We start from the raw sequence: 24,687 nt of genomic DNA, 5'->3' as shown, positions 1-24,687 counted from the left end.
TTCAAACAGGAGGGAATGTCCACTTGCTCCAATTGAAACAAGTTGTTCATTCTGAATATAGTTTCACAAAAGGAAAATTCACCTATAGGAGATTCTGAGGAAACACTGTCCTCAGAATAAGATTTAAGGATCTGTCCAGAAGTAACAGAAGATGCCCTCTCCCCTTCCCTGTCATCTTCATCTAACAGAGAAATCATTTTATTAGAGGGAGCTGGTCTGTTTTAATAGTAATATTATTTACCAATGCTTTTAAAGCATGTAGTAACTCTTGAGCTAGAAAAATATTGCTCCTGATAAATAGTGACAGAATTAGAAGACAAATTATTAAGTTTTTGTTTCTGTTTTCTGGAAGCTTCCCTAGAAAGGGACCAACTCAAGGATGGAACTTCATTCCTCAGCTACACAGGGGTGCACTACCTACATAAATGCCTGTGACAGAAGAAAGTGTCTCTCTCATACCCACTAAGGACAATTGAATAGCCACATATGAAATGTCAACTCCCATTCCTTAGTGGCCAAAGGGACTACACCACAGAGATCAAGGGACAAAAGTGAGTGGTTCAAGGAACAACCAATGGCCATAGCAGAGTCAACCACCAGCGGGTGAAGCATAGACCGAACCTGAAGTATTGGCAAGGAATCCAATTTAAATTATTTTTCTTGGGCACTAAGGGAGTAGGATCCCAGGTTCCACTGACTCGCTCCATCCTAAAACCAAGAATGAATCCTTAACCATGGAATGCAGTGCTGAAAGGAGTCTGTAAAAGAGATAAGTTGCCAGAAAGTGTACAAAAGCCCATAAAAATACTTACACTCCCCTTAAAGTACAAAAGTCTCAATAAAACACTTTAAACATTTTACAAACAGCACACTTTTACCTAGAAATAATATTTATATAAGTAATAAGCCCTGTCCAGATAGTGAAACAACTGCTAACTGCCATTTCCAATAAAATACCAAAAATACTGCTACTGCTCGTATTCTTAAAGTGATCCAGCACAATTACATAGAAAAAAAATAAATAAATAAAAATGTGTGGAAAGAACTCCTTGAAGGGAGCTTATCTTCCCAGCAATAGAAGAAAGAAGACAACTGGTGATCTTCTGAAGCCTAGTAGGAGAGTGCAGCAAAACATTATTGAAGGAAACTGTACCCAGGCTGCTGTGTTCTGCACTTACAGATTGTTCTTACAACAGCCTTGGCACATGTGCGGAGAGAGCCACAGTCTCTGGAATACTGGCTGGCTATAATACCTTGGCAGGATATAAGACAAATAGCTACAGGCTACTGCAGCAGTGATTTATGATGATCATCTAATCAAAACACTGTCCCTAGCCCAAACACTGAGGTTTGATTATGAGAACAATTAAAGAGGCAATGATCATATAATCCACAGACCCAGACCTCTCAACTGTCCAGATTTTTACAGAATGTCCAGATTTTTGCCTCAGATTTTTGGTATGTTTCCACTTAAAATTTGTGGTTTTATGGCAAATCATTGAGGATTTAAGTAATTAAATAATGACAAACCTCTGAGTTTCAGACCTTATATCATTCAGAAAAATGTATGATAATGCAAAACTTGTTATTCTAGCCACTTTCTAAGTTTGTAACTGCAGTAGTTAAAATCTGTCTCTATTTTGGGTTTTTGCCTCTCTGTTATTTTTTAATTTGCCCAGATTTCTTGTGCTAACAGGTTCAGAAGTATGCTCAGCCCCCACACAAGACACAGTAAGTTTCAATGCACACCTCTGAACATGGCCAGTTGTAGATTAGGTGAGGTTTACATCACCCATTACTAAACCTGTGTCAAAATCCACATATATAGCCTGGAGTGTGAAGGCCACTATGCCCCTCAGAAGCTCTGATGTCTGCCTGTTCTGTGATTCAGTCTAACCAGGAGAGTTATGGATGTGCCATGCCATACTGCATGTGACTACAGATAAAATTTGGTGATAGTTTTATATACACACACACACACACACACACACACACACACACACACACACACTAGCACTGTCCATGAAAGCCAAATTTAACACAAGATGCACTGAGTTTCACACAGGCACTAACACTGGCCATTACAAGCCAGGTCTATCAAAAGATGCATGGATTTTTCACACACACAAACATATTGACACTGCCCCCATCATGATAGGTGCATCATAAAATGCAAAAGCACACACACACACACACACACACACACACACACACACACACACACACACACATACACAAATACACAAAACCCACACACACCCATGCAACCCTCACACACACCCACATCACAGCATATGGATAAACCCACATAGATACAAAAAGGGCATGCAGAATCTACACAGAAGATGCCACAGCCAAAAAATTTACTAGAGCTATGGACCATGAGATGGCAATACAACTCACTATGTCACTGTGCCAATAACTAGTTACTTTTAGACACATCATACCTTTGTCAGACCACCAAAGATAGATACTTATTGTGTGCAATACTGATACTTCTGATAGAAAGTGAAAGAAATTATGGCCAACGACTTACTCTTAAAACACTGCAAACAATCCACATAGACACAGGGAAAAGCCATAGCAATATAGGTTTTACATTGATTTCAGCAAATACAATACTATTTTTGACATTAGGCCTGCCACATCATATCTGTGAATGTTTAACAGTGATCAAACAACAGCAGGGATAAGTTGTTTGTACCAAAGATAGCATCTGTACCCACCAATTACATCCATTTTACTGTGTACACCTCAGACGTCTGATTGCAATAAAAAAGTATTACCTCTTACTTCACAAAAGTGCACACTAGTTTTGCAAAGCCAGATTAGTGGCTACTTAAGATGAGCAAAGGACAAGAAGGTCAGTTACTTTAATTCACAAACATCTCCCACCCCCAGCCAGAGCCACTTGTGGGTGCATTTCATGTCTGATTATGATAAAACATGATTACTATGTAATGAAGTCCAGTTTTGTCCCACACAAAAAGTAGCCAAACATTAAACAGTTCCAGGTTGCTTCACACAAATCACATTAATCTGGCAATGTTAGAATAATGAACAAGTTACAGTAGTCATTTTTTTCCATACAAAGCCCCAGCGATTATAACTAATTGGCCTGTGTTTATAATTTCTTGCATATCTGAATCATATAAAATAATAATTAATTAATTAATTAAGTAAGTAATTAATGTCTGTTTCTTAACTTCATAGTGAAAGAATATGGAACAAAGAAAAAATATTGTATAGACAAGGCCACAAATTAGGGAGAGCTTTTAAACATCACTCTTATATACCTGTGACTTGATAGCATAATAGATTTGCATAGCATGCGTTTTTTGAAGGATATAAAGACAGAAACTCAAAGGTTTGCTGATATTCTGTGACTGCAACTCTTTAAACTGAAAGAAAAGTAAACATTCTATGATGAATAAACCAAAAATATCACACATACTGAGGGGCATTCTGTGAAGTCAGGTACAGTTGGCAGGTACTGTGTCCTGCAAATCTCTCCATTGGCTCTATCTGGTAGCCTGCCAGGATTTATAAAGTAATCCCATGCCCTTGCTGGCTGCTACTGTTCTCTTATACAGTGACTACTAACTTTTCTTCACACTTGAATATTTACTGGACTTCTGCTGTGCGATAGCAAGGAGTAGAAAACTGTGCAAACTGATTGGTCAGAAGCACCTTGCCAATCATCTTGCAGACCCTTCTACATCCTGCCATTACATGACAAGGAACAGAAAGTCTGTACATCCCTCATAGAATGCTGCTTAGCTAGGTGCACCTCTCTGCAGTTAATTAATTATTTTTTTATTTAATTACTTATTGATTTATTTTTAAAGCAAAGAAATGGGGCATATTTCTTTACTTCAAAAATAATAACTAGATAGATAAATAAAGTGTATAAATGCCCCTCTACCTGAGTAGTGTCCTAGGCAGCCACCTAGTTTACTACATGTAAGGATAGCTATGAATACAACTCCTACCATATTATTATACAGCATAATGGTGGCTAAATATATTAGGTTGGAAGGGTCAGACAGCATGGAGATGGATGGTTTCTTTAAGGAGTTAACCTACAAATGAACAAATATATTAGAGGAAGGGTGGGATAGCTGTACTTAGGGGTATTCAAAGCACAATTCCTATTGCACAACATATTCATGATTTTAGGTCTGAAGAGAGTACATGACGGACAATAGCGCGAGGGACACTAGTTAGAGTTTTGTAATCTAGAAGGAAAATATGGCAGTTTGGATGATACCCCTATAAGCAAATGGACCTGCTTCTTTAGAGCAGAAACCAGTTTGATCTATTGCTGCCTGCATATTAGGTGAAGGTGTTTTGCTGCTCCCTGTTTTTGGAGTCAAGATTCATAGGTTCATAAGTAAATACTAGGTTTGCTGACCTTGGGGACCATTTTAGGACTAGCCAGTTTCACCTTCACAGCTGAGAATCAAAATCTGTACCTTGTGATTGTGAGGTAAATGCTGTCACTGTTATAACAACCCTACCCTTAAGGCTCTTTTGCTGTTCCATTTTGCTGAAATTGGAAATGCAGTTACCCTGCTATGAAAGTACTCATTTACTTTTGCCAACTATTTTTCCAGAGACCTGTGTAGAAAGGAACAATGCACCTAAATGTAAAAGTTTGCTGTACTTTGAAAAAGCGTACCTGAAAAGTGAACTTGTTTATGCCGCACTGCAGACTGACTCAGCTTGATGAGAAATTCATTTCTTTTCTTTGTCTGTTGGTATATATGATTTTTATGTCATTAAAGCTCACTCTAATGACTGCTTTGTCTGTCATAAATTTCATTATATACTGCAATATACACCTATTAACACAGACATATATATATATATATATATATATATATATATATATATATATATAGATATATATATATATAGATAGATATAGATATATATAGATACACACACACACACACACACACACACACACACACACACACACACACACACACACACACACACACATACACACACGCACAACACAAATTAAAAATGGTTAGTTTGCTTTTTATTTGTTGTATTTTGTATTACTTTATTGCCTTTTTATATTTTGAATACTGTGATTTGTTTTCTTTACCTTGTGTTTTACTTGTAGTCTGCTGTTAACTGCATATTAAAACTTCAGAAGAGACCACAGCTCTGTCTCTTGTGAGTCAGGCAGAAATTTTTTCCCACCCGGCTACCCTGTTATTATTCTGTTCTTAAATACTGTCTTTCTAGTTAACTGCTTCTTATGTTAATTTGACCATATATCATTTCCTCTCTGCTTTCACAAGCTTGTGTGAGTAAGCACAAAATTATCATTTTGTGAAATCACTCCCCTTCAACTATTTAAATTTATTAGCCATCCTACTGTATTCCATAGTACCAGGATACAAAAGTGACCACCCCCTTTCAATCTATCTTGCTGTTTTAAAAAAAGTGACTCCCCACTAAAACTTAACTTTTTAGACAGGTAAAACTTAAGTTACCTACATTCACATCTAACTTCTCTAGTGCACACTGCAGTGTTTAGGATAAAATTTTTTTTTTTCATCTTACCTTTAAGCATCCCTGTGAGTAGCACTTGCTCTAATACCTGCTGGAAAGCACTAGGAAGCCTTAAACTGATACAAGCACTCAACTCTCCTTGTTAATAAGGAGAAATTAATCATAGGCACTAAGCCTATAATTGCAAAGTAGTTTGCTAAGGTAAGGGAAAACAGCTCCTGTACTTCACAAAAAAACACCAAACCAGGCATGTACAAGGGTCAGCTTCCAGTGATTTCTCCTGTCCACCTGGTGAATCTGGGCATACTGGGGCAATGCAGCAATTGTTTCATTTACACAGACAACCTCTCCTCCTGCCACCCAACACTACAACCTGTGAGAGATGCATTTACATAGCCAAACTGGAAGCAAAGGTCTCTCCACCCAAGATTGTGCTAGACAGTCAAGAGTAGAAGGTTAACACCCGCACTACACCTCCAGCAACACATAGCCCTTCTAAACCCACACCGCCAACACCCACACATAGCAACACTAAATCCACATATGCGGAGGCCCTTAACTGTAACCTGCCCAAGCAACAAGGACCTCTGAAGCTGAAATGCAAACAAACACCAATCACAACCAAAGGGTCACATAGCTCACAACACCAGTGTGCCACCCAGCAACAGCCCCTAAGGCAAGAGAATGTACCCAACACTTTAGTCATAGGTGACTTTATAGTCAGGCACACTGCTGTCCCACTCACCAGACTGAACAAGGAGAAAATTACAGTCAGCTGTCTGTTGGGTGCCAGGATCTGCCACATAACACATCCACTCAATTCACTCCACAACAAGTACAAATATGACGCTGTCATTGTCCATGTTGGAGTGAATGGCTTGAGGCGTACCTCCCTGAACTACATGAAAAGAGACATGAAAGAGCTCTCGGATCATGTGGCCCAGGCAGGTATGACCCTAGCCCTGAGTGGCATCTTGCCTTCACCCAGAATTATATCACAACATAAGGACAAAATGATTGACTTCAACAATTGGCTAAGCTTCTGGTGTCATTCAAAGGGGATCCAGTATCTGTCTGCCTGGGACAACATGATCGACAGACCACAATGCTTTGCTAGAGATGGTGTGCACCTGTCACCTCTGGGATTCAGGTTACTGGCTAAGGCTCTTGCCACCCCTATAGTGCCTTTTTTAGGCAAAGTTCAAAGGACAAAACCGCCACTGTAACACGTACAAGCATGCAAAATCTGAAGGTAATGCTACTCAATGCTAGAAGTCTAAAACTCAAAATGCACTCTCTCGAGGCACTCCTAAAAATGGAGAACATCGATATCTGTGCAGTAACTGAGACCTGGTTCAAGGCTCCAGAGAGCACCCCTGCAATACCAGGCTACAACTCTTACAATACTTTTCAGTCACCAAACCAGGATCAAAACACTAAAGGTGGAGGAGTGCCCATATTCACCAAGGATATTCACACCACTAGGCTAGTTGCCCAACACAATGCATCTGAAATTCTCCAGGTGCAACTAACACTAGGTAAGACTGTAATTCAAATTGTAGCTTGCTACAGATCCCTCACCATGCCCCAAGATTCTCACTACACCTTTCTAAATATACTGGAAAATATTAAGATACAACCAAACACCCTAATACTGGGTGACTTCAACTACCCTGCCATTAACTGGGAAAACTACTCGTGTACCAACTCCTTTGCCCAACGGTTCTTGGAATTCATAAATTCCAATGCCCTGGATAAACTAATCCATTGTCCCACATATCCTAGACCTGGTCATTACCAACATGGGAAATCGATGCTCCACACCTATGGTCACTCCCTCGTTGGTGAGGTCAGACCATAAGCTAATCACCCTTAAGATCCACATCCCACCCCCACCTCCCAGTAAGGAAACCTCCATAAAAAACTTCTCCAAAGACAACTTCATGCTACTCAAGTCAGAAGTGACAAACTTCATGACACCCATACAGACGAGAACTGAAAGTTCAACTGCTGAGTCCTACACTAAGGCACTGTAGGAGCACATCCACTCATGCATCAATCATGCCATCCCAGATAGAACCAAGATGCTCTCCTCCAAAAAAATGAAGCCAATCTGGTGGTCCCCTTCCATAAACAAACTTTACAACAAAATGAAGAAACTGTTGCAGAAAATAGGAAAATCCCATAATGCAAAAAACTCTCTTACCAGCCTCAGTAAGAAGCTGAGATCCCTCATAAAATCCCCCAAAGCTAGTTACGAAAATAAAATTGCAAAGATTCCAAAGACACCACAAGGCATTCTATAACTATGTCAAGAATCTAATTGGCAATGCTCAGATCTGCTCTGAGCTACAACAGAATGGCATTAAATATACTGATCCCAAGGATATTGCCAATATCCTGGCAGATCGATACAGTGCCAAATTCACCCCCCCTCTCACCCCCTAAATGGCCCATCTCAATTCCGGAAGATTGCCAAATTCCGGTAATAACAGCCACACAGGTAAAAGATGCACACTCTAATGCTAAGGATACAGCATCCATGTGTCCAGATGACATTTCGGGCTGTGTACTACATGAACTACAAAATGAACTGGCACCTCACCTAAGTGCCATGTTTAATCATTGCCTCACTTCAGGCTTCATGCCCACTGAGTGGCGCACAGCTGCAGTTATCCCACTCCACAAAGGGGGATCCACCTTGGATCCTGGGAACTATTGCCCCATCACTATGATGAGCCTGATCTGCAAGGCCATGGAATGTATTATCATGGAACTTATAAACAAAGACATTGGCAACCTTCAAACACTGGACCCAACCCAGTTTGGGTTCAGGAAGGGCCGATATTGTCTCTTGAACCTGGCTGACTTCTTTGAATCAGTCTCCAGAGCCGTGGACAAGGGTAAGGTGGTTCACACAGCCTATCTGGACCTTGCCAAGACTTTTGACACCATTCCCCCACTCTGGAATCATAGATAAAATTACTAAGCTGGGCATTAATCCCTATGTCACTCGATGGGTTGCCAACTGGCTTACTGACAGAACCCAAACTATAAAAGTAGCTGACTCACAATCCATCTCCAGACAAGTGACAAGTGGAGTACCTCAGGGTTCAGTCCTGGGACCACTCTTGTTTGGCATCTAAGGGACTCTGGCTAACAAAGTTCGCAGATGACTGCAAACTGGAAGCCATTATTGAATTTCCAAATGATGTGGGCTCAGGCTTAATGCCAAGAAATGTATAGTTATCCCCTTTGGGAAAAAACATGTACTCGTGAATTACCACATAGGTGGCAGTACACTAAACACCGAAAGTGTGACAAGAGACGAAGGGACACAGGTGAACAGTGGTCTCAACTTCGATAACCACATCGCCGCAACAGTCAGGAAATCCTTCTATGTGGCACACCTCATTACTAAGGGCTTTTCATCCAGAAAAAAGGAGGTCATTGTCCTACTGTACTTAACCCTCATTAGACCTATTATAGAATACAATACTCCATTTGGTCTGTACCTCTCAAGACACCTGCAACAACTGGAAAGGCCACAGAAATACCTCACTAAAAGAATCACAGGCCTAAAGCAGATGCCCTATGCTGACCACCTTAAAAAATTCCAGCTATACTCTGTCACATATCATCTACTCAGAGGCGATCTCTGCTTAACATACAAGGCCATGTCAAACCCAGAGCTGTTGGACATGCTGCACTTAAAGAAATCTCAATCCCTCACAGCCACACGCTCCAGGGATCTAAACCTTGTCATCACAATAAACAAAACATGCTGGAGGGATAGGTTCCTGACCCAGTGACTCCCCAGACTCTGGAATAGATTGCCCATACATGTCAAGCAGACCGCCTCTTTGGTCCTCTTCAAAAGGAACCTTGATGATTGGATGGGAGAAAGGAAATTCACCCCTGGGATCAGTCAGTCGCCCTGCTAGACAGGGGTCCAGAAAAGTAAATAGTGTGGGAAGAAATAGTCAGCGTATTGTTATGGCTAGGCTTGTATAGGCCCTAGGGCCGATAGCCTAGTACCAACGTATGAACCTATGGTACAATGGGCATCAGAGTGCTACCATAAAACTGGAAAAAAAATAAAAAATAACACTTGAAACGGACTATGGGCATTCTGTGTTTAATAAACAAGTACTTTTGTCCATAAAACAACACTGGACTTCATCAGATAGCAGAATCAGTAAAATACACCTCTTTTAATCATCCAGCAATGTAAAACATTCAAATTACTTAAAAGCAGCACTAATTTTTTCCCCATCTATTAGCCTGAAGCTGACCATCAGCTGCCATTATCTCCTGTCATTGGTCACTGTGTCTATCGAACCCATCTTAGCCTTTTCTGGACTCAACCCAAACCAAGTCTGGGGCTGACGAGACTGAGGGAACTGGTACAGTGTCATACTGTATGAGGCAGTGTGCCTAACCCCCACTATCCTGTGTCAGTCTTGTGAGCTCTAAAATTAGCAACCTTCAGGAAGTGAAGAAGTGCTTTGTCATAAATCTCATTACATACCACAATATATATATATATATATATATATATATATATATATATATATATATATATATATACACACATATTAACACACACACACACACACACACACACATATATATATATATATATATATATATATATATATATATATGAGTCTACTTATGATTATCGAAAACTCACTTTCTCGACAATCAGTAGATTGAACCTATTTAAGCGAAAGTGCACTAAATCGAAAGTACGCTTTCACAAAAGCCGGTTCTCCAAAGTGCATTACAATGAGGATAAGAAAATACATCCTTTAGTACATTTAAGTAGGGAGGGTGTGGGGGATGCATGAGGGCTTTCCCCCCTGCAAAATACTGTTTAAAGCAGTTTTGTTGTGTTTTTTCCGGTTCTGAGAACTGGCTTTTGTGAAAGTGCACTTTTTATTTAGTGCACTTTCGCTTTAATGGGTTTTGAGAGAACACAAAATAAAAAATGGTACAATGGGCATCAGAGTGCTGCTATAAAACTGGAGCAAAATAAAAAATAACACTTGAAATGGACTATGGACATTCTCCAGTTTTTAAACAAGTACATTTGTCCACAAAACAACACTGGACTTCATCAGATAATAGAATCAGTAAAATACACCCTTTTAAATCCTTAAGCAATGTAAAATATCCAAATTACTTAAAAGTAGCACTCATTTGTACTGGTACAGTGTATTACTGCTGTGAGGCAGCGTGCCTAATCCCCACTATCCCATGGCAGCCTTGTGAGCTCCAAAATGGCAATCTCCAGGAAGGTAAGAAGTGATTCCATGCATATGCACCCTCCTAAACAAATGGCATATTACCTGCAGTATGGAGCTCACCTGGCTCTTAATGCTGCAGAGAGCATAGGCATCTTCCCTCTCCTGAAATGTGTGAGCCCAGTATCAGCATCTCACTCTTATCCTCCTCCACCCAATCCCTCCATCAACCCATGCAGTTAGTTGAACATGCTTCCAGTTTTCCATTCCTGCTTCTACCTGTCAATGGATCACCAATTTTCTAACCAACAGGAAACAGGAGGTGAAACTGGGAAATTTACATCTAGCTATTGCACAATCAATACAGGTGCTCCGCCCAGGGATGTGTGCTCTCCTACTGCATTTCTCCCTCTACACTAATGACTGCACCTCTAAGGATCCTTCTGTCAAACTTATTAAATACGCAGATGATACAACTAGCATCGGGCTTATCAGTAATGGTGATGAGTCTGCATACAGAGAGGAGTTTGAGAGGCTGACCTTTTGTGTAATCAGAATAACCTGAAACTGAACACTCTTAAAACTGTGGAAATGACAATGAACTTTAGGAGTGGTACTACAATATTACCCCCCCACCTTTATATTTAATACTGCTGTGTCAGTTGTGGAATCCTTCAAGTTTTTGGGATCTATAATCTCCCGGGACTTCAAGTCGTAGACCAATGTAGTGTCCATCATAAAAGGGCACAACAGCGAATGTACTTTCTGCGACAGCTGAGGAAGTACAACCTCCCACAGGAACTGCTGATTCAGTTCTATACAGCAGTCATTGAGTCTGTTTTCAGCTCATCCATAACAGTGTGGTTTGGATCTCTGTCTAATCATGACAAAAATAGGTTACATCAAATAGTCAGGTCTCCCAAAAATATCATTGGTGCTAGTTTGCCCTCCTTGCAGCTCCTGAAATATATTCCAGAGTCATGAAAAGGGCAGAGAACATCATCATTGACTCTTCACATCCAGATCACCATCTTCTAGAACTATTACAATCCACCAGATGTTATAGATTAATACACACCAAAGCAAGAAGGTATAAGAACAGTTTTTTTTTCTCCCACAGGCCATCAAGCTCATAAATTGGGGTTGAGAGGGTAGCCTAGTGGTTAAGGTGTTTGCCTTACAAAGACAAGGTGCAGGGTTTGAGACTCACAAGGGATAATTGGCTAGGCTTACAATGGCTCACAAAGGCAGTTAGCCTAGTACTAACCTATAAATGGTTAACTCAGCTTATTAGGTTGAAGTATTCTTTTTCCCAAGCCTCTGATGATTCTGCAGTATTGTTTATATATTGTTAATTTTCTTTCTTTCAGAGTTTATTTCAATATTTCTTGCACTGAGTTGCACTTTGCACCTTGTATGTATATGTATATTTACTTGTTAGCCTTGTTCATAATAGTTGCACGCATGTCATTCGTCTTGTTCTTAATAGTTGTATGTATATCGTTTATGTAATTGATACTTGGACAGTCACTGAAACCGGAATCAAATTCCTTGTATGCATACTTGGCCAATAAATGCAATTCCGATTCTGATTCTGATTCATCTAGGGTGTAGTCAGGGTTTACCTCTCTGTGCCACAGGGCTGGGTTACTGCATACATACTTCTTAAGTAAACATTAAATAAATTATTTCAACTTTATTGCTCTTAAGATAGCTATAACACTAATGACTTCATTTAAATTATTATTTAAGAAGCAAATTCTACCTACCAATATACTTCTTTATTATCTTAAACTCTTTCTAAATTCCTTCTTTAGATCTCGTATACGCCTTTTACAAAAGATTCTACTGGTTGTAACACCAAAATCACAAAAACAGCAAACATTACACATATCTGGAAGTAATTTCATGCTACTGTTTGCAACAATTTTTACATAAAATGATCTTACTAACTATTGAATTAATAAATAACTATTTAGAATATATGCACATTCTTCATAAATATGTTTATTCTATATAAAAGTATTTAGTCAATCATTTATTCATTTGATGTGGCACCATTGTTATATATTTGTAAAATTGTGATTATTTTTTGGTCAGAATTTGATTTTTTTCTTTTAATTGATTTTACCAATTTTTATTCCCATTTCTTCATTATTGATTTTCTGAAAAAGCAGTCAGGGTTCTGTAAACTTAAGTTTCTCTTTTAAGCATTATTTGTTATTATTTTTCTTGCTATACCTAATATTCTTCAAAAAAGGCAGTAGCCATTGGCATTTACACATACTGGTATTATAATATTATACAAAATTATAGCTCTGCAAGCTTAAAATTGCTTTGCATAATGCTTGACCAAACACTTGTATTTGCTTCCAATAAGCTAGAAAACAACAAGAAGCAGCTAAACAAAGGAACCAACTGCTAAAATAAAATCAGTTATGTTTATTCTATAAATAAATGTTAAAAATCAAAAACAAAGTTATAGCTTTTGTCCATTCACCATCCATGGACTTCTTCAGACATAGTTTAACTAATAACCCAATAAGCTAACTGGACAGTTTTATACATTCAATAACAATGTTTCCCTGTATTTGTATTTTCTTGACATCTTCACCATATACAACATTTTAATTTTATATGTCTTTATTTACTTTTTATTCATTTTTTATTAATTTTTGTATGCATGTGTGTGATTCTAGCCATTTTATCAGGAGTGTAGGATTTGTTTTAAATGTCCATGCCTATAATCTCAAAAATAATGAGGCTGTAGAACAGCTAGCTGGTTCACTTGGTGTGTCTTTGGATATTTGATGTGGTTAGCTTTTAGGGTAAAATGTCTAGGAAATACACCACAGAAGATCATTATATAACATCACGGTCTTGATATGGGCTGTGATACAGTACATTTGTTTTATGTACAATATGCACTTTGTACAAAAGGGTCATGCTAAGACATTTAAATAACACTTAAATTAAATAAGGAACAGCAAAATGAAGTCACAAGTACTATACATGTAGATTACAGAAAGCCAAATGTAACTGAAACAGAAAGTTTTATGAGTCCCCACTATGATTCAGACAATATGTGTGATGTCAAAAAAACGGCCAGAGGTGTTCACTAGAATGCATGTTACTTGATCTTGCTTAAAGGGCATCAAGTAATAAAGATGTCCTATAAATTCCAGTAGGCGCAGAGTTTACATGAACCAAGCAGATTGCTTATGAGAGAGGTAAATCAGCAGACTAAATGATACAACAAAGAAATAGTTGGGATGGGCAATAGGGATGGGTCAGAGGTGAATTGCATAGCAGACTGTTGCCATGTTCCACAGAGCTGCACCCCTTCTTATACTGACATTCAGGGGTACTATATCCTATCACTATTATCATTTCTAGTAGGAATTCCGAGAATTGATACCAGCTGAAATTTTTATCAGGTTATTGTCAGGTTTCAAGAGCTACTGCCTTTTTTTACAGTATCTTACAATACTCACTAACCATAGAACAGACTGGAATGCGTGACAGGTGACCTGTGTTCCACACTTTTATAACCTTTTCTAGATCCATGTGCTTCTGTAGAGACATTCAAAGGTGCAGTATTCTATCACTTTCCTCTTGGCACTCTGCAGACCTTGGTGACCAGGAGGCCAGTCAGGATATATTGCTATGGAGACAGATAAAAGGTACCAGGAAAGAAGAGAAAGTGGACAGTAGGGTTACACACACAAAAAAAAAAAAATATATATATATATATATATATATATATAGATAGATAGATATACATACAGATGCAGGGCTGCTGATCAGCAACCAGTTACTCTGATATCCATTGACCTTATTAAACTGAAACAACAAATGTCAACATATTCAATGCATGGACTACCACACAGTAGCGTAAACCAAATGCAACTGCTTTTGAAAGGGGTAAAACCCCTCACACCCCTACAACTCCTACTAATTATATATACTAACTCCAAGGTCTCACAATCCCTGGAGAAAGGGAGTATGCCTTTACCCAGGGATTGCAATCTAGCATACCTGTTGACCATCTGTTTGCATAGACCAAATGTTATTGACCAAAGAGATGTCAACGTAGCTGGTCATTCAACCCACTGTCCACAACCCACATATGGATAGATAGATATACAGACAGGTAGATACGTACAGATATATAATATATAGATATGTGTGTGTCTGTGTGTGTGTGTGTGTGTGTGTGTGTGTGTGTGTGTGTGTGTGTGTGTGTGTGTGTGTGTGTGTGTGTGTGTCCTCCACATAAACTGTGTACCAGCATCCATTCATACCCTCAGTGTTGAGGCTATCAATATTTTAGCCAGTATCTCTTGGCTAACATTTTTTCTTTTACTGATCCCTCAGTCTGAAGTCATGATATGTGGGTTATTTTAGAGTCAGTTGTTCATAAGTATGAACATTTTCCACCTACTTATAACCTCTGCTTTTATCATTACAATCACCATTTTAATTACCTTGGCAACACACAAAGCACTTTACCAGCTCTTGAACCTGAAGGGCTTCTGACACACATTCAATATATGCATGCATTTGCAAGTGTTTGGGATGAAACTGAAATCTTCATGTTGAGAATTTCGTATATGTCAAAACATTAATTACTGCTACTTTCTGAATTTATTCAGGAAGTCTTTCACACTCAGAATATCACCATGATAACTTACATTTTCTTTTGGATAATCTTTTATGCAGTATTTCTAGCTTGTAGACTACAGCAGATGTAGTAAGAGACAGTGTACAGAAATAGCAATCTCCTGGTGTTCATGCTTTTTTATACCCTTCCCCCATCTCAGAAAAGCACACAGCACTCGAGCCATATGAAATGTGTAGCAACTTACCTTTTCTGCTGGGGATCTTTCCTATCTGCTGACCCAAGGCTCTGGAAAAAACAAGAAAGTAAGAAGTTAGCATAATTATCAGCAATAATAGCATTTTATGTTTCCATTAACATCTCCAATGTGACAGCAATGAGGCTGTGATACCAAATATAATCTAATTTCTAACTGCTGCTCAGAAAAAAGGACTTCTGGTTCAAAATCCATTTCCATTTTAGATGAAAATTCCTTTTTACTGAAACACTTGACATTATCATTATGGCATCTGCATAATATGTCTTCTTTGAAGCTCTGTATGATAGAAAACTGATTTATTTGCATTTTCATGTGGAACCTTTACCAATTTATGTTGCCAACAAATGTTATGTGGGGAGTGCTACAAAGTAAATACTACTTTGTTTGGAAGCAGAATACATTACTCTGGAACAGGCACTCACTGCTTATCTCATAGCAAAAAACACCCACTGGACCCTATTATGAATACAGTAGCACTTTCGGGTCTGCCACTATTACATTTACAATAACTTTGCTTATTAATATTACTTTATAACTCATCAGAAGCTATTACGAAGTACTCTCCATATCTACTTTTAATTTTAAATAGACAGCACACACCTTCCTATTGCCTGTTAAGGACAGGAGGCCAGGTTCTTAAAACCCTACTCCTTCATATTACCTATTAGGGAAATATCCATTTTCCTGTCTGCCTTCTTTGAGATGGTCTACATCTCAAATCATGATGTGATTCAGTTGTCACATTAAAAAAAAAAAAAAAAACAAGTGACGCAGCAGAGCTACAGCAAGGAAATTTTGGTATTGTGGGGAGCACATTAGTTTGATGCCCCTAACCAAACATTTAAAAAACTGTTTGTCAGCTTACAAGATGACAATTAAGTAACTGCAATCTTGACTGCTTAAATGACAGCTTAAAAACTGCCAAACTTTTTTAAACACCAGGCACTCCCTAGAAGTTGTTGGCTGAAACAGTTGCCCTGTCCTCCCCACTATTGTTATTACACTGTGACACAGTTCTAGCTGTCTACTCCAGGACCCCCTGGTTCCTGTTCTGGTCTTCATAAGCATCATGCCTTCACTGATGGACTTGATCTCTGGGCCCCTGTTACATTCTCTTACACCTCACTGTCATATACATCTGCTTACTGTAAGACCTAAGTCCCTCCTATTCCTCACTTTGGAAGACCACCTAGCTCATCACTTAATGATTCCAATACCCCCTTGCCCTTATATATACCTGAAAATGGGTTTCTAATTGCAGAAATACCTTGCCTCTATGTCAATGAGCAGGCAGAATTTTCTGGAAGGCAAAGACTAAGAAGTTATGTACCTACCATAACGTTCAATGTTAGTTGTCTTCTTCTCGCCTTCTTTCTTGCTGGATGGTTCGGAGCCGATCCTCGGCTCCAATTCGGCCTATACTATAGCTCGAGAGCTATTTTTACTGGCTTGAGGCAGCCCTATATCCCACAATACCATTACCATGCGCTAACTCCCCAGATCTCATTGGCAGCTAACACATAGTATATATTTATTATTATTATTATTACCAAACACGGTCTCCCTGCTGGTAACACTAAAGATACGGGGTAACCATAAAGGACTGTATAACATGAAAGAGAAGGACTCAGAGATCTTCAAGTCTGTCCAGGCTAGGGGGCAGGAGGAAGGGACGCAAGAAAGAAGGCGAGAAGAAGACAACTAACATGGAACGTTATGGTAAGACATAACTTCTTAATGTTAAGTTGTCATTCTCGCCTTCATTCTTGCTGGATGGGACAGCTTCCCTAGCACCTTGGTCCTGGGTGGCTCAACGGAACATACTCCTGAGTATGGTGGAACCAAAGTCAGCTCTATTTCTGGAGGCTATATCAAGCTTATAATTGGTAATAAAAGTATGTTGAGAAGCCCATGTAGCTGCTGCACATATGGCACCTAACGGTAACCTTGCTTGAAAGGCTGTTGATGTTGATAGTGCCCTAGTTGGATGAGCTTTAGGTCTAGACGGGAGTTGTTTGTGTCTCAACTGGGAGACAAAGGTAATGATGGATGTCAACCATCTAGAAAGAGTTACCTTTGATACTGGAAGTCCTTTCTTTCCTTCAGCGTAAGAGAGAAAGAGCTGGTCTGACTTTCTGAATTGTTTTGTCCTGTCTAGGTAATACCGCAGCTGGCGATGAACATCCAAGGAATGCAACTTCTGTTCAGCCCTGTTTGAATAATCTGGGAAGAACACAGGCAAGTCAATAGTGTGGTTCAGATTTGATTCAGAAGAAACTTTCGGTAGAAAGGAAGGATTCGTTCTGAGAGTTACCCTGTCTGTATGAAAAACCAAATAAGGGGGACGGACAGACAATGCCTGGAGTTCCGATACCCTTCTGGCAGATGTAATAGCCACCAAAAACAGAGTTTTCCAAGAGAGAAGTTTGAATGAGCAAGAAGCTGCATGTTCAAAGGGAGGGAGAATTAATGATGTTAGAACTAAATTTAAATCCCATTGTGGAGGAGGATCCTTAATGGGAGGTCTGAGCAAAAATACGCCCTTGAGGAAAGCTTTACAGAGTTTGTGGGACATAATATTTGTTTCCGATAGCCCCACATTAAAATTGGCAATGGCCGCCAGTTGTAGTCTGATAGTGGCCGACGATCCTGAATGAAAAAGCTCCGCCAGAAAATCTAGAACTTTATGAATTGGAGCATTAAAAGGATCCAAGGACCTAGCTTCTGCCCAGAATGAAAAATGCTTCCATTTGCTCGCATAAGTCTTCCTAGTATTGGACTTATGGGAAGCAAGAATGATATCACGGACAGGAAGAGAAATGAAGGGAAGCCTGGCTATGGTTGGAAGTGGAACAACCAAGCTGTGAGGTTGAGGGAACGAAGAGACTGGTGCAGCTTGCCCGTTAGGTGGGTCAAAAGGTCTGGAAGGGATTCCAGATGCCAGGGCTGTTCCAGTAGATGATGGTGCAGGAACGGAAACCATACTTGTCGAGGCCAATAAGGGGCAATGAGGATCATTTTGGATCTCAATGCGGTTGCTTTCTGAATTAATTGCGGAATTAGCGGGAAGGGGGGGATACATATAGAAGACCCCGAGGCCAATCGTGGACGAGAGCGTCTCTGGGGATGGCCTGGTAGAGGGAAGAGTGTGAAGAAGTTGAGGCACTTGCTGTTTTGAGGGGTTGCGAAAAGTTCGCAGCAAGGCTGGCCCCACTTCTGAAAAATTCTCTCTGCTACCGCTAGATTTAGAGACCACTCGTGAAGCATGAGAATTGTTCTGCTCAGTCTGTCTGCAATGACGATGGACCTCCCGGGGATGTGCATTGCTGAGAGGAGATTGCTCACTGCAAAAGTCTGAGTGCTTCTCGACATAGGGGATAGGACTTTGTTCCACCCTGCTTGTTTATGTACCACACTACAGACATATTGTCTGTTTGAATTGCTATAGTCCCGGTGGGAAGAGAGTCCTGAAGGGCTTGCAACAATAAAAGCACTGCTCTCATCTCTAGGACATTTATGTGCAGGTGGCATTCTAATTGTTGCCATGTGCCCTGGACAGTCCTGCCCTGATAATGCCCCCCCACCCGATCAGGGAGGCATCCGTTGTCACTGTGGCAACTGGAGGGGGGAGAACAAAGGGTCTGCCCTGAAGAAGTTGAGGGGAGACCATCCACCAGGAGAGGTGTCTCTTGCAAGATGGGGTTATCAAGATGTTGAGATGTTGTGAGTCATTGGGAGCTGTTGAAAGGACCACTGAGAAAAAAGCATCCACTGGAGAATTCTCATGTGGAAGCGAGCTAAAGGAAGGAGAAGGATCGCCGCTGCCATGAGGCCTAACATTTTCAGTACTAACTTGGCTTGAATTCTGTTGGACTGAAACAGTAGCTGAACATTCCGCCGTATGTCTGTCACTCTCTGAAGTGGTAATGTTGCAGACATTTCTCTGCTGTTTAGTACGGCGCCTATAAAGTTTATAGATTGACAAGGCGACAAAGAGGATTTTGCAAAATTTATGGAAATACCTAGTTTGTTGCAAATGTGAATGGTATAATCCCTGGCTATTATAAGATGCTGTTTGGTGGTAGCAGTAATGAGCCAGTCGTCTAAATATGGAAACACCTGGAATCCTTTGTGTCTCAGGTGAGCCGTGACCACTGCCAAGCATTTGGTGAACACCCAGGGGGGCTGTGGTGAGACCAAAGGGCAGGGCTCTGAATTGGTAATGACTGGCTCCCAGCCAGAAGCGGAGAAACCTTCTGGAGCGTCTGTCTATCTTTATATGATAGTACATGTCCTGGAGGTCTAACGAGCACATCCACTCGTCTCTGCCAAAAAAGGGTAGAATGGACTGCAGTGTTACCATCCAAAATTTTGTCTTCTGCACAGACTTGTTCAGTCTGCTGAGGTCCAAAATGGGTCTCCAGTCTCCTGTCTTTTTTGGAACCAAAAAAAACTTGAAGTAGATTCCAGATCCTAGCTGGTCTGCTGGGACTGCCTGGATTACACTTTTTTCTAACAGCTTTTTTATTTCTAGCTGTGCCTGACCCCTTTGTCCGGGTGGTACGTTTGGGAGGGGTCTTAGCGATTGGATCGGAGGGGAGATGAAGGTGATTTTGTAACCCTTGGATGTAATCAACTGTACCCAATTGTCCTGGGAAAGGGATTGCCAGACTTCCGGGTACAGAGATAATCTTCCCCCGACTGCCTCCGAAGGTGGACAGTCGGGCAGCGTCTCAGGGATGCTGAAAGGGTTGGTCAGGGAAGGATTCCCTGGAACCCTGGTTCTGTGGACCCCCTCTGCCCCTGGGGCGACGTCTATTATTATTCCCCCCTCTGCCTCTGGGGGGAAGTTCCCCACGTGCGACTGGAGCAACTCCCTGTGGTTTGCGGAACCACATCTTTCCACCCTTCTGACCTTTAGGGTAAGGTCTAGATGGTGTGGAAAAATGGACTCCCATGGCAGAGAGAGTCTTACCATCTTGCTCGCACCTGGTGAGGGTATTCTTCACCTGAGGTCCAAACAACTCTGAACCATCAAAGGGGGTGTTGGTGAAGGATGCCTTGAAGGGATCAGCAAAATTACAGAGTCACATCCAGGCGTGACGTCTCAACGCAACACCTGTGCCTGCGGCCCTACTCGCTCCATCAGCTGCATAGGATATAAGCCGCATGGAGGAGTTGGCAATGGAATTCAGGGTAGCCAGCTGGGAGTTAATCTTGTCCTGATACGCCGCAGCAGAAGGATCCTGTATGGTTTCACCCAGTTCTTTGAGCAAATCTCTCTGAAGGCGGGTGAAATGACATAAATAATTCAGCGATCGCATGGTAAAGGTCGCTGAAGTGAATGTCCGCTTGCCGTACCTGTCCATGGTCCTAGACTCTTTGTTAGGATGATGAACAGGTACAGAAGGATCAGCTAATTCCTTCTTAGTGGCGGCTGCTACCACCATAGCATCTACCGAGACACCTTTGGTTTGAAATGGTTTGTCCTCCGGAGCAGAAATAAATTTGGAGGGTCTCCTAGGGGTAGGTTCCATTGAGTCAGGAGCAGCCCATGCCTTTCTGGCCACTACTTCCATCAGTGGGTCGAAACAAGGAGACACCCAGGAGGTGGAAGGGTGAGACCCAAAAGCGTCAAGGTAAACCGACACGTCCTCGGAGGGTTGGAGGGTGGACCAATTCCCCCTCTGTTTCAGGATCTCTAGGATGTCTGAAAAGGAGACATCCTCAGAGGGGGATCTCGGGGAACCCTCCGACTCATCCACGTTGGTGTCCGAAGTGAGAGACTCAGGGGAGTCTACATGCTTCCTCTTGCACTTTTTTTTCCTAGGGGGTTCCCCTGAAGGTTCAGGGGAGGCCTCGGAGGAGGAAGAGACACCCAAATTGGGTACCCTGCACTTTGGATCTCTGCTGTCAGTTGCAGGAGGATGGCTAGAGACCGTAACAGGCACTGTAAAGGGAGGAGCTGAAGAACCCAACCTTGGAGCGGACACTGGATCCAGCACGCTCCTCATCACCTTGAAAGCCCCCCTGTCAGGCACCGAAGACAGTCCCAGCTCCAAAGACACCCGAACCACCCCCGGCACCAACAGAGAAGGCTCCGAAAATTATGTCGGGGCCGAACTAACCAGAGCTGATGCTCTGAGAGGGAGAGCGAGGTCGGGCAAGGGTCCGATGCCACTCACCCCCTCGGAGCCGACAATGGAGTCTCGGCACCTGGACCTCTCCACGGACGATACCAATGAAGAGGTCGGAGCCAACGATGCTGGAGCCGAAGGTGGAAGTATTGGCTCCAACGTGGGCAAGGTTATGGTTCCGACAAACTCTGGCTCTGAACTCGACTGGAGAGTCGGAGGAGGAATTGAAGGCAGTACCGAGGGAGCCACAGTCTGGTGAGACGGGCTTTGAAGCATTTGGGCCAGTGCGTAAGATTTTATGAGTCTACTGACCACCCTCTCAATATCGTGGTCGGAAAGCCTAGACGATCTTGTGGAATGAGTCCTATGACTCCGCTCCGATAGGAGGGGCGATCTTGGAGCCAATCAGACGGACTCTAGTGAGGGAGATCTAGAGCGCTTGCACGCTAAAGTCAGCTCTGATACAGGTTTCGGAGCAGATACAGTCTTGCTCTTATCGGCTCTGACTGGAGCCGATGTCGGAGCAGTCTCAGATTCACCAGCCCTCGACTCAGAAGCCGGAGCCGAGGGTTTGGCAGGCTTAGATGACTTCCCCGAGCCAGACTTGGATGTGGAGTCATCGGGCTTCAATAAACCCCTCAATATAAGTTTATTGTGATGCTCCTGCAGTACTCTTGAACTAAATCCTTGACAAACGGAACAAGAGTCCTGCAGGTGCAAAGGCCCCAAACAGTAGACGCAAGATGTGTGACCATCTGTCAGAGACATTTTCTGACAGCACGAGTCACACTTCTTGAATCCCGAGACCTTAGCATCTTTGGACACTGCCCTAAGGACAGTAATACAGTCAGCACACACACTCACTCACTTAAACCCAAGTGGGAGTTAAGGGGGCTGACTAAGATCACAACACACACACACACACACACTATACGGGGGTGGGGGTAACCAAAACTAAAGCCCGTAGGCCCGATTATAAAATTAGCTAAAGAGGTGGGTAGGGCTTAACAAAATATCACTAATAAGTAAAAATAAATCGATAGGGAACTAATGTAAGGGGCTAAACTATAAACTATCTCAAATTCGAAGACTTACTGAAACAAATTCTTTACTGACCTGAGCCGGTAAAAAACGGCAACCTCGCAGCGAAGCGGCAAACAAGATCTGGGGAGTTAGCGCATGGTATTGTGGGATATAGGGCTGCCTCGAGCCGGTAAAAATAGCTCTCGAGCTATAGTATAGAACCATCCAGCAAGAATGAAGGCGAGAATGACAACTTAACATTTTCCATTAAAGCATACTCAGCTTTAGGTTTTTTTTTTGAGATCACACATTTAATACACTGATCAAATATAATTTATATCCTTGCTTCATTTAAAAGACCTCACAACTTCAGGGTGAGACTTCTTAGGGCATCTGAAGAGGTCATTAAGATAGGAAGCTGTGGAGCTGTGACAATTTCTAAATATTTGGCATGTCCCTACAAATATTTAGTTAGAATCCAGACTGAGTTAACCACATTTGTATGAAATTAAAGCTGTGTGGAAGCACTGACTCAAGTGCTAATGTAGGTGAGAGCTGTGCAGAGTAGTTTGGAGTCATCCAGTTACCAAGTTGAAGGTGTCAGCCATAAAATGTGAGGACCATCCAGTTACCAAGTTGAAGTTGTTAGCCATGAAATGTGAAGACGATGGCAAAGTGGCAGAACATTAGTCAAGGCTGCAAACAGATGCAGCAGGAAAGATATAGTTCTTTCAGTTTTGTGTTTAAATTATTTTCATTCTGGAAAAAGGGAAACCTGAAGTATAAAGACTTGTAGTTATTTATTTATTTCATTTTGCTAACCATGATAGAACACTCATTGCATTGGACCTTTTCAGGTGTGGCCTGGGTACAAAACAGAAAAATATAACATAAGAGTTGACAGTAGAACAAAGCTATGAAGATACATTTACTAACTGCAGTAATACACGAGGCAACCTATACATATGCATACCTATATATATATATATATATATATATATATATATATATATATATATGGGTCTATATCACATTGTCGAACTCTTAAAAGTTCAAATGTCATATGGTCGACACCATATGATCGAACTTTTAAAAGTTCAAAATTTCAGCGGAGATCTCCATACAGTGTGGAATGGGAAGATTTCCCTTTTCTGCACTGTAGTGCGATCTCGGAGTTGGTATATTTAAAGAGGGTAGGGTGTAGTGAGTGCATCCCCCCATGTGGGGGGTGCAGGGGGGGCTTGCTCCCCTGCTTAAACTGTTCCGGTAGGCTTTTTCCTTTGGTTTACTTTTTTTTATTAATTTTTGAACTTTTAAAAGTTCGATCATATGGTGTCGACCATATGATGTTCGAACTTTTAAAAGTCTGATTATGTAATATAGACGCTATATATATATATATATATATATATATATATATATATATGGTTCCACTTCAAATCATCGAATTATCATTTAATCGAATTTCAAATCATCGAGACCAAATCGTCAAAAACTCATTTCGTCGAAAACTCATATCATTGAATCTCAAATCATTGAAAACTATAAAGCAACTAGAAATAACATCCCAGACACTGTTTACTACGTTTATGCAGGGGGGCAAGCCCCCTGCACCCCACCCATACTTAAATATACCAACTCCAAGGTCACACTACAGTGGGGTAAGGAAATTACCTTTTTCCCCCACTGTAGTGCGACCTTGGAGTTGGTATATTTATTTACGGGGGGTGTGGGGGTGCAGGGGGCTTGCCCCCCTGCATAAACGTAGTAAAAACTTTGTGGAATGTTATTTCTAGTTGCTTTATAGTTTTCAATGATTTCAGATTCAATGATATGAGTTTTTGACTAAATGAGTTTTCGATGATT

At 41.1% G+C, this 24,687-nt stretch overlaps 1 protein-coding gene across 1 annotated transcript in view; it reads right to left on the bottom strand.

Moving 5' to 3' along the window:
* LOC122816489 (ankyrin repeat and fibronectin type-III domain-containing protein 1-like) overlaps positions 1-24,687 on the bottom strand; it is a 2,048,587-nt gene that overhangs the window by 2,000,506 nt on the left and 23,394 nt on the right. Inside the window, exon 2 of the mRNA XM_044089320.1 lies at positions 15,650-15,690. The gene's annotated coding sequence lies outside the window, so the exon portion shown is untranslated. The remainder of the gene's footprint in view (positions 1-15,649; positions 15,691-24,687) is intronic.

Source organism: Protopterus annectens, chromosome 12.part0 (genome assembly GCF_019279795.1).
Source record: "Protopterus annectens isolate FY-2018-M chromosome 12.part0, PAN1.0, whole genome shotgun sequence".
NCBI lineage: Eukaryota > Metazoa > Chordata > Ceratodontiformes > Protopteridae > Protopterus > Protopterus annectens.
This window is presented reverse-complemented; position numbering and strand designations above follow the sequence as displayed.